This window comes from Xenopus laevis, chromosome 4L (genome assembly GCF_017654675.1).
Source record: "Xenopus laevis strain J_2021 chromosome 4L, Xenopus_laevis_v10.1, whole genome shotgun sequence".
Classification (NCBI taxonomy): domain Eukaryota; kingdom Metazoa; phylum Chordata; class Amphibia; order Anura; family Pipidae; genus Xenopus; species Xenopus laevis.
In genome coordinates, this window is record NC_054377.1 from 72,736,436 (window position 1) to 72,750,277 (window position 13,842).

General features: G+C 37.9%; 1 pseudogene; it reads right to left on the bottom strand.

The window, feature by feature from the left end:
- Positions 1-10,090: 10,090 nt before the first annotated feature.
- Positions 10,091-10,189, bottom strand: LOC121403506 (annotated as a pseudogene).
- Positions 10,190-13,842: the final 3,653 nt, after the last annotated feature.

Consider the following 13,842-nt stretch of genomic DNA (forward strand, 5'->3'; position numbering starts at 1 on the left):
TAGAAAATGTTATTTATCACATTTATTCAGGCAGTTCTATTAAACTACAAATAGTATGTTTGAGACCAGTATTCAATACACAAGGCTTTCAGGTACATGTTCTTCATTCAAGCACTGCCCTGCATTTCATGTATCAGCATAAATGTCACCAGGGGCAAATCACCAATTAGTGGGAGGTCACTGGGCCCAAACAACAATATGAGCCAAGATTGACTCACATGTATTCAGGTTAAATAAGCATGTTGCTTGAAGGTCTTGACTAAGACTTCCTGTTCCATTTGATTTGTGCTTAAAAGAAAATCTAATGTGCATTCTGCATTTAAATATTGCCAAATCAGTTATATCAAGTATATCTGTATACAAACATTACTTTCACATTAACCTCTGAGTGCACAAGTTTAAAATTCAGTTCAGAAAGATTATAGAGGGCCATTAAAGGTGCAGTATATACCTATTTAATAATTGTTGAATTTGAGCCAATAAATATTGCATTATTTTAACAAGAAGCCATATAGAAGTTCGGGACATGTATCCTTTGTATAATTTGGATCTCCATATCTTAAATCTTCTAAAAATCATTTGAAGATTAAATAAACCTTTAGATTAGTTTGCCTCCAAAAAAGGATTAATTAAATCTTACTTTGTATCAAGTAAAAGGTAAAGTTTTATTATAAAAAGAAAAAAACTGATATTTTTTTTAAAAAAACGTTTTAATTATTTGTTTAATATGGGAGATGGGAGATGGCCTTCCCTTAATGCAGAGCTTTCTGGATAGTGGGTTTTCAGATAGTGGAGCCCGTACCTGTATTCTTTTTGTTACCATTATAAAGCACTAAAGGAAAATTGTTCCCTGTGAGCAGAGTAATTGGTTTAAAAGTAGATAAAGAGTGCTCTATATTCAAACTCCTCACTTTTCTAAACTAAAGCCTAACATTTTCTGACTTTGAGGTAAGGAGCAGCATCATTTTGTCATTGGCACTTCATTGATACGATGGGGGTCATTTATCAACAGTAGGCAAATTTGCCCATGGGCAGTAACCCATGGCAACCAATCAAATTGCTGCTTTCATTGTTCTACTTGCAGCTGGCTTTAAAAAGCTAATCACTGATTGGTTGATATAGGTAACTGCCCATGGGCAAATTTGCCCAGTGTTGATAAATTAACCCCAATGTGTCCGTGAGAGTATATTCAGAAACCAGGGATTGTCATTTGGAAAACAACAATGATTTAAAACCAGCCTGTACTTCAAGGTGGTAACCTAAAACCAAATATTTCCTTATAATATTGTACTATTGTATTAATTCCTCAATGTATAGAGCAAAAGGAATGGCAGGAGCATTGCACATGATTATTGCTTTATAAAAATGAACACATTTGTTGTTCACATCGCAAATTTTGTTGAAAAATAAGACCAGAATGCCAGATAGTATTAAGTTTAATGCAAATGATTTGTGGAATAAATGTGCTCTCGTAATGATTACCCACTTGTTTTTCTCAAGTGTAAAATGTTCAAGTTCATTTTAGTGTACTTTGAAATACACTTCTCTGGAGATATTAGAAACAGAAGTATCAGGAACAGATAAAGAAAAGCTTTACACTCACTACTAGCTTGCTAATTAACTGGAAAGCATGCGTTTTTATCATACAGGTATTTTACAATTCCCAGCAAGCATAATTTAATCAAGTGTTTCTTGTATGATTATTCTGTTTGTATAGATGTTTTTATAAACATTTTGGATATTTTCTGAATAATCTGTTATCAGGACAAAAGGAAGGTCAAAAACAGATCAATCAAATCTAATATATGTATTGAAATATTTAATAGTTCCCTAAACATGTTTAATGTTTTTATACTTCTTCATCTAAACCAAATAGATTTGTTAGATGCGGATTCGGTTTTTACATTTTAAGAGTCAAATATACAGTCTTATATAAATAAACATGGAATGCTGCATTGGACTCAATCAATAGCATAATATACATAAATTGAAATAAAATAAGAAGCAAAGCTTGAATGACGTGTCTTTAGAGAATAGCAAAGAAACCCTTTCCTTAGAATGTTTATTCGTGTGATTTATGGATATAGTTTAATTAAGTACCGTTAGTGTGGTTGGAAATGAAAGGAAAAACAATTTTTCCCATTTTGAATTGAATATTTTCAGCATAGATAACAAAAATCACAAAAAGGGAAAGGATTTGCCCAGTTGTGTTTCTGTGCTAGCTTTAGAATAACTGTCAAATACATCTTACTTCATGGACCGGGCAACTATATCAGTTGGTTTGTTTCTATTGAAGTCATTAGGAATCTTGAGTGTGTGATTCTGGATCATCTGATTTAGCCTGTCATGACCGTTAACAGCTTGATGCAAAGTCAGAGCAGGTTGATGGGGCCGATTAATCAAAAGCTGAGTTTAGTTTTTTTTAATGCTTTGAGAAAAATGCAGTGACAACAATGCAAGCATGAATATACCTGAGAATATTCTTTGGAACCTCGAATAGTTGGGATTTACTAAAGAATAAAATTGCGAAAAGTCAGTTAGAGTCAATGGGAATTGTCTCTAACATCTTTAATTATATTTTTATTTTCCCAGTTTTTAGCCTTATTGAATATGAATGCTATTCTTATTGGCTTGTGACTTTTTTCTTAAATAAGCTAGTTAAAGTTGCACAAGTTTTGTCACCACCAATATTAGTAAATAGGCCTCCACGTGTAGGATCGCACACTTCTTCAGTAGAAGTACTAGCATTTGGCTGCCATTATATTGACATATGCAGCTTAACCCAAAAGATAGAAACACAAATCTGAAACAGCCTTAAAAGAAGAACTATTGCAAAAATGAAAAGTTTCATCTCCTGAATATAAGCATTTTCTAAATATGACCAATTCAAATATGTTACTATATTTCTAAGAAAAACTTGTTTTGCTGGTAATATGTCTCACAGAGTTTAGAAATAAATGGCAATAATTGTACTGCATGATTGTTATTATTAAAAATAAGAATGCGCCTGTTTGATCATCGCCTAACATTTCTAAAATAATTATGGCGACAGGTGAAAACTGCAAAATAGTCCTGAATAGTAATGGGCGACTTTGTCCCGTTTCACAATTCGTCGGCGTCAAAATGGGCATCCATTTATCGTCGCGAGCATCAAAATTGGCGCCGGCATCAGAACGTCTAAACTGCTGCGAATTCACGCCTGCCGAATAAATTTGCCCATCACTAGTCCTGAATGTTGCATCAATTGTTCAATGCTCATTCATCCAGTGAATGTATGAAACACAAGTATAACTGTGAAATGCAAGGACAGCAGCGTTTTTTTGTAAATAAATCCTATTGTATTAATACATTTAGCCTGATCTTGTATATCTGTATGTATAACTTTATTTATTTAGCACTGCTTGGATATGCAGCGCTGTACTATTACACAATGTTGGAAAATATGCATAATGAGAACAAACATTGAAATAAATATGTATAAATGTACAGAGATTACTGCAGCTGCATTTACTCATTCATAAGGAATTTCTTTTTTGCCACCAGGATTATACCTATGGCAAAGGCTTTTAATAGAAGGCTGATAGCGCTAACTGTTGAAGTAGCCCTAATTGGCACATAAGGCTCACTATTGAAGTAAATTATATTTTAATATGGGAGCACCTTCTAGAAATTTCTAGAAAATTGGTGAAATGTGCACTGGAGAAATTCATAGACAGAGTATACAGTACATTGTAAACTGATGCAGCATCTTCTGCAGGGTATAGCACCCTATTATAATTTGCATTAGCAGAATACAGTTTGGCCAAGGCCATCAAATAAACTAAACTTAGGCTTAACTAAAAATATTGCTATAGAAATTAGGGTAACAATCTTGCTTAAATGGGATATGACTGTTGTACAGGTCATAAGCAATATGCCCCCGCCAATGATTAAGAGATTACTCCACATTATTTTAAGAACCTTGAAATTAAATCAAAATATCATAGCGGACACTTTATCACGTTTTCAAATTCTGCTATTCAGGCAGCTGGCCCCTCCTGTAGATGTACAGTATTACCACATTCCTGCGCTGGGCTCTTATGGGAACTTGTCTTGGCAATATCATTAACTGAGTATCTCATTACTGAGAATCTTTATCCATGAAAAAATGGGCCTGTTACAAGCATAACTGGGCTTTATGACATTCAAAGTATGTGAAGCAACTGGAGGCTTTGTCATATAGAGTGTGTAAATCCACAAAGGAGGTGTTTCAGGTAATTGTAAATAATGATTTATAGGTATATGGTTAGTCGACATTACAGTAAAAACCTCATCCAAATCTCATCCAGAAAGATTTAATTTAAAAAAACTATGTTAGGTCACGTTCCTCATTCATGTAGATCCATTGTAACTCAAACTATTTTAACATAACCTCTATCTCTCCTTGGTGTATCAATTCTTTCAACGCCCATAAAGCGTAGTTGACTCACATGGTAACCTTCCTTGCAGAAGTATCTTGCCACATCTGATATCACTCCTATGTTCGCCCACCCTTATAGTAAGGGACCTTTTAGTTTCCCCAATATACAGTTTACCACAAGGGCATTTCAAAATGTAAAACACAAACTCTGTTTTACAGTTGAAAAATTCAGGCAGACATTTTTTCCTGTGCAAGGGTATAAAAAACGATCAAATTGCTGTTCACACCTATACATACCTTTGGTTCCTGATAACCATGTGCCTTGTTTCTTGGGGGATCACTCAAGGCATATACCAGACAATCTTTCCATTTCTTTCCTCTTTTTTAGGCCTTTTTTAACACAATTACTTCATTTCAGGGGCTCAAAAGCAATTGGACAAATTAAAAAACTGAAAACTGATGTTTATTTCTAGTACTTGGTTGAAAACCCTTTGCTGGCAATGACAGCCTGAAGTCTTAAACTCATGGACATCACCAGATTCTGGTTTTCCTCCTCCTCTTCTCGGTTTGTTTGTGGGCCTTTCTGTCCAAAGTTTAGTCTTCAACAAGTGAAATGCATGCCCAATTGGGTTCAGATCAGGTGACTGACTTTGCTTTAATAAACTACTGGGTTGCTTTGGCTGTATGTTTTGGGTCATTGTCCATCTGTATTATGAAATACCTCCCAATCAATTTGACTGCATTTATCTGGATTTGAGCAGACAGTATGTCTCTGAACACCTCAAAATTCATTTGGCTGCTTCTGTCCTGTGTCACATCATGGATAAATACTAGTGTCCCAGTGCCACTGGCAGCCATGCATGCCCAAGCCATCACACTGCCTCCGCCATCTTCAGGCCTGGATTTGTGGCAAGGCCGCATAGGCCCGGGCCTAGGGCGGCAAAATATAGGGGTGGCATGCCGCCCAGCCGCATTATGGGGACGTTCGCGTCCCCGTTCAACTACACCAGCTGCGCCTGCGTTTTTCACCAGCGCAATGGGAAGGCGGGCGCTAGGACCGCGCGGCCGCCTGGTCGGACCGTGCAGCCTAGGGGCGGCCGGAAAAGAAATCCGGCGCTGGCCATGTTTTATAGATGATGTGGTATGCTTTGGATCATGAGCTGTTCCACACCTTCTCCATACTTTTTTCTTGCCATCATTCTGGTAGAGGTTGATCTTGGTTTCATCTGTCCAAAGAATGTTTTTCTAGAACTGTGCTGGCTTTTTTAGATTTTTTTTTTTTTTTAGAAAAGTCCAATCTAGCCTTTCTATTCTTGGTGCTTATACCTGCTCTACAGGGAAACAAACAAAGCTTCATGAGTTCTGCATGGCTGGGAAGTAAGGCGGGGCTCTCCCTGCTGTTCATAAGTATGACAATTCCTATCCACAGTAGTAAATGAAGGGAGAATTTCACTGCATACAGTCAGGTTTCTTAAAACAGTACACATTTTTAATTAAAGTATATTGGAGATAGGTTTCTTTTTCATTAAAGTAAAAATTGGATTTTATTTTTTTGCCTTTACATGCCCTTTAAAAAAAGGCTTTAGTTCCTCACATTTTTATGCAATCTTTTTGTTCAACCCACTGAATTAAAGCTGAAAGTCTGCAGTCGTTTCATTTAAAATTCATTGTGGTAATGTACAGAACCAAAATTAGAAAAAAGTTGGCTCTGTCCAAAGATTTATGGGCCTAACTGTAGGACTAGTATTCAATATGTTCGTAAACAAAATAGTTTTCAAATGGAACCATGAATAAATTAGCATTGACCTGAATACTGCTGTGTTTTTTTGGGTCACTGTGTTTGGAATGTACTAAATTATATGTTTTTATGACTTTGTAATTATACATTGTTGTAATTATATGCTTTGTTAAACCACTTATTTGTATACCTTAAGGGGCACATTTACTAAGCTCGAGTGAAGGATTCGAATGAAAAAAACGTTGAATTTCGAAGTATTGTTTTGGGGTATTTCGACCATCGAATAGGCAACTAAAAATCGTTCAACTATTCGTCCATTCGATAGTCGAAGTACTGTCTCTTTAAAAAATACTTCAACTACATACTTCGGTAGTTTAAACCTAACGAGGTTCAATGTAAGCCTATGGGGACCTTCCCCAGCAATTTTCTAAGTTCTAACCTAAGTTCTAAGTCCGAGTACTAACCTCGATAGAAGTATTTGCGCTAAAATCCTTCGAATTTTCTAATTCGAAGGATTGTACTTCGAGGGTCGAATTCGATGGTTTATTAACCCTTGAATTTCGACCCTTGATAAATGCCCCCCCCGTGTGGTGTGCAAAGTAACTCTTGTAGCTTGGAGTATTTTTTGACTCTATTTGGGGAAGGGCCTTGACTATTGCACCCTTTTTTAAATTTGTATAAAGGGAGTGCCCTCCATGAGTTGCTGTTTTCTCTAGAGCATACAAGTCAGTCAGATTGGTTAACTATTAGCTTGGGTTGTCTTTGTCATCAAACAAACAGTATATTACAGTTGCTGTTTCTCCATCAATGCTGCTGTGACTGTGTGTCTTATTGGTAAGTAGTTAATGTCTGGCTGGCCTATGCCTGTCCTTTCCACATGCTTTCAGTTATCTATAAGAATATGGGGATGTTATGTAAGATTCTCTTTAATACAGTCTTGTACCCTAAATGCTCCTTCAGAAAATAACGCAGAGCTAGAGTTGCCACATTTACTGGGTTTCTTATTCCCAATAAGGGGAGGTGATGTAAAATAACAGGGCTATGACATCATGGTGGCAGGGCTATGAAGTTGCGGGAGCAGGGTTATGATTTATTGGGGAGGAAAGTAGCAGATCAAGTGGGTGGCTGTGGTGGATTCAAGAGGATATTTAAATAAAAGTTAGCAATATTATAGGAATTCCAGGACTGAGCCTCAAAACTATGTAGCAATACCTTTGCTTGCTTCAATGCCTGCTCACTGGTGTTTCTCATATTATACACTTGCACACTACTGATCCCTGCATGTGACAGGAGGAGAGAGAGAGAGGAAGAGGAACACCGGGCCACTTTGACACTACATTGTGGTTGCAGTGATAAACACCTCTCAGCGGCAGGAACCCCCCCAGTATATACTTGTCCCCTGCCTCAAATATCACCTCCCTGATTCTGAGCCTGTCGGCATACCTCTTAGTGTGTGCATTAGCCTCCTTTAGGGTAGAAATCAAGGTGACGTGAAGATCTCGCAAAACCACAATTGTTCCTGAACTGCTGGAACTGAAGAAGCAGCAGATGTTCCTGGAAGTAGAGTGGGATGGGAACCTGGCTTGGCAAAGAATGGAGTCATTCAAGTTGCGGAATGAACATAGTTGTTATATGCGAATTCTGCAGTGGGAAGGTATGCAACCCAGTCATCTTGTAAGAATATTACATAACATTGTACATATTGCTCCAGTGTTGGATTGGTACATTCCATCTGACCATTTGTCTGTGGATGGAAAGCAGTGAAACAGGGTTGAATACTGAGAGACTTGCAAAACTCGCTCCAAAATTTAGAGTTAGATTGTTTACCTCAGTCAGACACAAATGTATCCGACGTACCCTATAACCTAAAAATTTCAAGGATCACCAAATCGGCTGTAGTTGCCACTGAAGGAAGACCTCTTGCAGGAATGAAGTGAGACATTTTTGTGAGGTGAGGTACGATCAGGATGGTATTAAATCCTTGAGATGGAGGAAGGTCTACAATGAAGTCTAAGGAGATTGAACTCCATGTTTTTTCTGGAACTGGCAAAGGCACCAGGGCCGGAACAAGCTGACAGGGTGCCCTAGGTGCTCAATCGGCTACCCCCGCCCCTCCCCCTTGTAACCACACATGCGCACGCTCATGACAGTGCGTAGGCGCGAGTGCGCATGCGCCATAGGGGAGATTATGGGAGGGGGATGGGTAGGGTTGTGACTAGGGGAGTGACGAGGAGAGTGACAGGGGAGGGAGTGACAAGAGGGTGGAGGGGAGTGACAAGAAGAGTGACAAGGGGAGGGAGGGGAGGGAGTGACGAGAGGGTGGAGGGGAGTGACGAGGGGAGGGGGTAGTGATAAGGGGATGGGTGAGTGATGTGGGGAGGGAAGGAGGAAGGAGAGGAGCAGGGGACTAGAGGTAGGTAGAAAACTTTTGAACAGGCACCTGCCCAGTGCCCCCACAGCTTTGCACCCTAGACAGGTGCCTCTTCTGCTACCCCTAGTTCTGGCCCTGAAAGGCACTAACAAACCCATGGATGGCACCTCTTAACCTAACGATGGAGCAGTCGTAAGCCTGGTGTGGGGGAAGTTTATCAGCCTCTGGCTTATTAAACACAAAGTTGCATAGTTAACTATGTAACTATGTGTTTGATAAGCAGGAGGCTGATAAACTTACCCCACACCGGGCGTATGACTGCCCCATCTTTATTGAACTCCATGTTTTTTTCTGGAACTGGTAAAGGCACTAACAAACCCATGGTTAGCACTTCTCGAACCCAACCTAACAATGGGGGAGTCGTACGCCCGGTGTGGGGGAAGTTTATCAGCCTCCGGCTTATCAAACTCATCCCTGAAACCTTGCTATTGAAAGGGCATGAAAGTGATGTTAACTTGTACTGCTTCCACAGAGCTGTCCCCACACAACCCTGGGTATTTAGGGCCAAATTTGTTACTTGCTGAGAATGTAACCTCCCATGTTATGCAATCAATTGTGGGGTTGGTTTGGATTAACCATGGAAACCCTAGAATTAAATTGAAAGCAGTTGAAGGCAGAATGTCAAATTAAATATTGCCAACCAGCATTTTATTGACCAACAAAGAAACATCTCTTAACTCATGAGTAATAGGCCCTGAACTCAAGGTGGAGCCGTCCACCACTTCAATCATCAGTGAGGAAGCCTTATGTATTTGCTTGAACCTAAACTTAGCTACTAAAATGGATGAATAAAATTGCCTCCGGCTCCTGAATCAATGAGGGCTCTTGCTTCAGTCTGCTTGCTTGTCATCTACAAGGTATCATACACGGTTAGATACTTAGTGTTCTTAACCACATAAGGAGACAAGGGTTTTTCTCTACTACCTTTCACAACCTTCTTCTTAGGATAATAAGCTCTATGGGTTTTCTTGGGGAAATTCGCTGAAAAATTATGTTTCCCTCCACAGTACATACAGAGTCGCTGAATGACTATGAAGATTTTCATTCATCCAGGTCATGGTATATAGGTAATTCTAAAACAACTGGACTTGCTGAGTAATCATTGAAGACGTTTCACTGCTCATCTGAACAGCTTCTTCAGTTCAATTGACTAGTGTGGGAAGTCCTCAGAATATAAGGTCTTCCACTAATCCAATCACAATGGCACATTGTAACTCTTTGGAGAGGTGACTCACAGGGATCTGATCTGAAGCTCACAGGGATGTGTTTCTCTGGGGTTACTGTGAGAGGATTACCAAGGTATCATGCAACTCCTAGAAGAAGGTTGTACTTGTGAGTATTGCATGAATAGATATGTGAAGTGTTCTGAAACCGCCAGGACATTTGAACAACATTGTATGTAGCAGACAGGTGGTTTAAATCACCTTTGATCCCTTCTGATAGGTTGCCTGAACGGCTCCAGTTAACTCTTGCCTTTCCGACAATCTCCTTCTATGGCCTTAGCTTCTGCATTCCTAATAGTTATAGACTGGTACCCTTCACAAATTTGTATGTCATCCTTTTACAAGGGACATGCTAATCTTGTCTCTGCAATTCTAGTATATGCGATGCTGGAGCAAGCACAACTGCAGTTTTCTCACCTATTGGGACTTCTCACTGCTGCATAGATATTTTGACCAGGATCAGCAAAGACAGGAAAGTGATTCCAATAGCAACTAAGATTGAGAATTCCCTTTCCTTGTTTTTTTATGCAATACAGCAAGAATCCTGGGAAGAAATCCAAGTTTTGAATCTGAGTTTTTACTTTCATGGAATACCCGATAGGTTTAGAAGTAAAACTTGGATTCCTTCCCAACATTACTGCAGTTCAGTACACAGTAGATGATCCATTTGTTAGGAATAAATTTGTACATGGAATCAGGGCCAGTTAAGAGCTCAGAATGCTGTTGGCCAAGCACATGACATCTACTAAGATTCTATTAAACTCATTTGTGCTCTCATAGCCCCAGTGGTAATCAACAGTGTGGTTAACATTTGGCTAGGTAGAATTAGGAATGTGCAGGTATTGTTATCATCCAGAAATATTGTTTAATAAAGAGATTACACTAATTGTTTATATGATTCCTTATCATATGTAGTGTTTAGAATTGATATAACCCCCATATGTAATAAAAGGCGCACCATTTGCCCAAGTGTAGTAATCCATAAATACAAAACAAGCAGGTAGCATTTATTAGTTTACTAGTTTAAAAGCAAACATCTCATTGGATGATATAGGTTACTGCACCTGGACATTTTCAGTGCCTTTTATTACTTATAGGGTTGTTTTAAGCTTATTAAAATTAATAATTTGGGGGTTACATAGTTACATAGTTACATAGTTAAATTGGGTTGAAAAAAGACAAAGTCCATCAAGTTCAACCCCTCCAAATGAAAACCCAGCATCCATACACACACCCCTCCCTACTTTTATTTAAATTCTATATACCCATACCTATACTAACTATAGAGCTTAGTATCACAATAGCCCTTGATATTATGTCTGTCCAAAAAATCATCCAAGCTATTCTTAAAGGCATTAACTAAATCAGCCATCACAACATCACCCGGCAGTGCAGGGGGTTTCTTTATTGAAATGCATTTTTTATAAAGGGGTTTATAAATTGTCTCTCTATAGTGATGGGTGAATGTATTTGCCAGGTGCAAATTTTCGTGATTCCCGAAACAGCCGCAAAAATTCACAGTTTTTTGGACGCTGGCGCATTTTTGCCATCGAATGTGGAAAAAAATGTGCAAAAAAACAAACGCCAGCATCAAAAACAGACGCCGGCATCAAAAATGAGACGCCAGCACCGTTTCGAGAATTTTCTGCCATTTTGCGAATTTCGCAAAAATTTCGGAGAAGCTAAATGGCGCAAATTCGCTCCATCACTATCTCTCTAACGTGTTAATAGATTTATCCATAGGGATGAACATCACCCTTCATGTGTTCATGTGGCTGCCACTATTATAGACCCAGCAAGGATATAGGCTTATATTAGAGATCAAACATTTTAATATTTACAGTGATTACATGATAGAAACGTTCATATTGCCCAACTAAACATTACCATATAATTGCACCCTATGTCCACAGCGGTGAAACCTAATTTCTCTAGTCAAAAATGCAACACCTCCTTGCACAGTATAGTATGCCGGAGTCTATAATGCGGATAATTTCATTATAATATAACATTGGTCTGTAATAATGGCATGCATTGTGTTTTCTTACAACTGCTATTGCATTATTTCTACTAATAAAAGAGTCATATTAAGAGTTCTCAGTGACCCTCAATAGCACAAGTTGTCTAAGTGTATTATTGAGCCAATCAAAATGTCTTTGACATTCATGCCAATATTCATTGACATATGCTTACCAGACTGAAGCAGTGTTGATAACAGCAAAGAGCACTGTGCCTACTAATCACATAATACACTATATTATTAGAGGCCACAATCAGTAACTGTTTCTTCCCATATAATGATTTCATAATAACAATGAAACTAAACAAATATTAATAGACTTTTGTGTGGAATTTTCAGTCATATCTTTTTTCTAAACAAAAACAAATATATCATAAATAAGTTCCCTTTTGTACAGTCCACTAGCCATGCAAAGCTTTGAGATGTCAGTATTCCAGGACAAGAAGGAAAGTCAGTGAACAGAATAAGAGATGCAAATTCAGTCTAGTCAGATTCCAAAAGAGGCAAAAAGAGAATAAAATGAATAAAAGGACAGATAAAATGTGTTATTTATTGCCTGGTAATTATTTTGTTTATTTATAGTGCTATTTAACACAGTGACGGAGAGGAAAAAAACAGGTGTGTTAACTCCCTGTTTATGATAATACAAATTGTGTTTTTGTTAGCCATGGACAGCAAATATTTAGCAGAATAAGCCATTAGAGTTGATTTTGCATGTTTGAAAAAGTATATTACAAAATGTTACAATCGACCATGCTTCCCGACAAAGCACTCTTAGATCCCTAGGAGAGCAAAGTGAAAAGACATGTCAGGTTTCACAGCAAAATGCAACTTTTATGCCCATCATATTACATTTCTGAGACATTTAATCTCATAGCCGGGTTATGTGAGTTTATATACTGCTACATGACAGCAAGTGAAGAGGATTGATGGCTTTATTGGAAGTATATGATAACACAAAAAGTGACAGCATCTTCTGCTTTTACTTAGGGTTCCAGATAATTGTATTAATTAATATAAATATATCTTCGCGCGAGAAAAAAGCACAGGTAAAGTGATCAGCATTTACAGTTTTTTTGTTTTTAATTTGAAATATTTTACAAATGTATTTATCGTAATATGTCTAGCTATTTTTCTGATAGGACAGGGGGCAGTGGTGGGGGATAGTGGTTAAAATAAAAATTGCTCCATACCTTTCTCTCTAACTCTTTCACTCCCAGGTAAAACTATAGCATGTTATCGTTAGAGAAGCTCATACATAGTCACTATGGATTTGAGGTTTTGCAGATAATATAGTGATGTGGTGGAAGGCATACTCCTTGCATGAATGATGCATTTGTTTTCTGCTTTCTTGTGGCAAGGACTGAAGAAATGGGTGCTGTGTATGATATATAAAGGATTTTTGTCGCACCTTCCAATCCAAGGGTTAATTTATTAATATTCTTTCTCAAAAAAAAACCAGAGGGACAAAAAGTTGCATCAATAAATGTGTATCGTGTGAATTTATAGAATTTTCAGATTATCGGACAAAAATTCCGCAGAGCAGAACACAATACTAAAAAACAAGCTTGAGTGATATTTGCCATTGAATTCAACATGACCTCGGTAGGTTTGAGATGGCTTATTTTTGAATTTTTAGCAGCTTTGGGGTATGATAAATCCCTAAAAGTTAGAATTTTTATTTTTCCACGAAAAATTCAAATTTTTCCCCTAAAAACCGTGACCAGAAAAAAATTTGATGTAGGGGCATATTTATCAAGGATCGAATTTCAAATTGAAAAAACTTCGGAAATTCAAATTCAAAAAGACCAACCAAAATTAAGTCAAATAGGTCCGTTTTGATCAAATAGGACCGTATTAGGCCAAATTCAAATCATACGAATCAATCAGGAATATCGCATTTGATCAAATATGATTCAAAGTTTTTTCTGGGAGGTCCCCCATAGGCTAAAACAGCAATTCGGCAGGTTTTAGGTGGCGACTAGTTGAAGTCAAATTTTTAAAGAGACAGTACATGATAAATTTCGATAT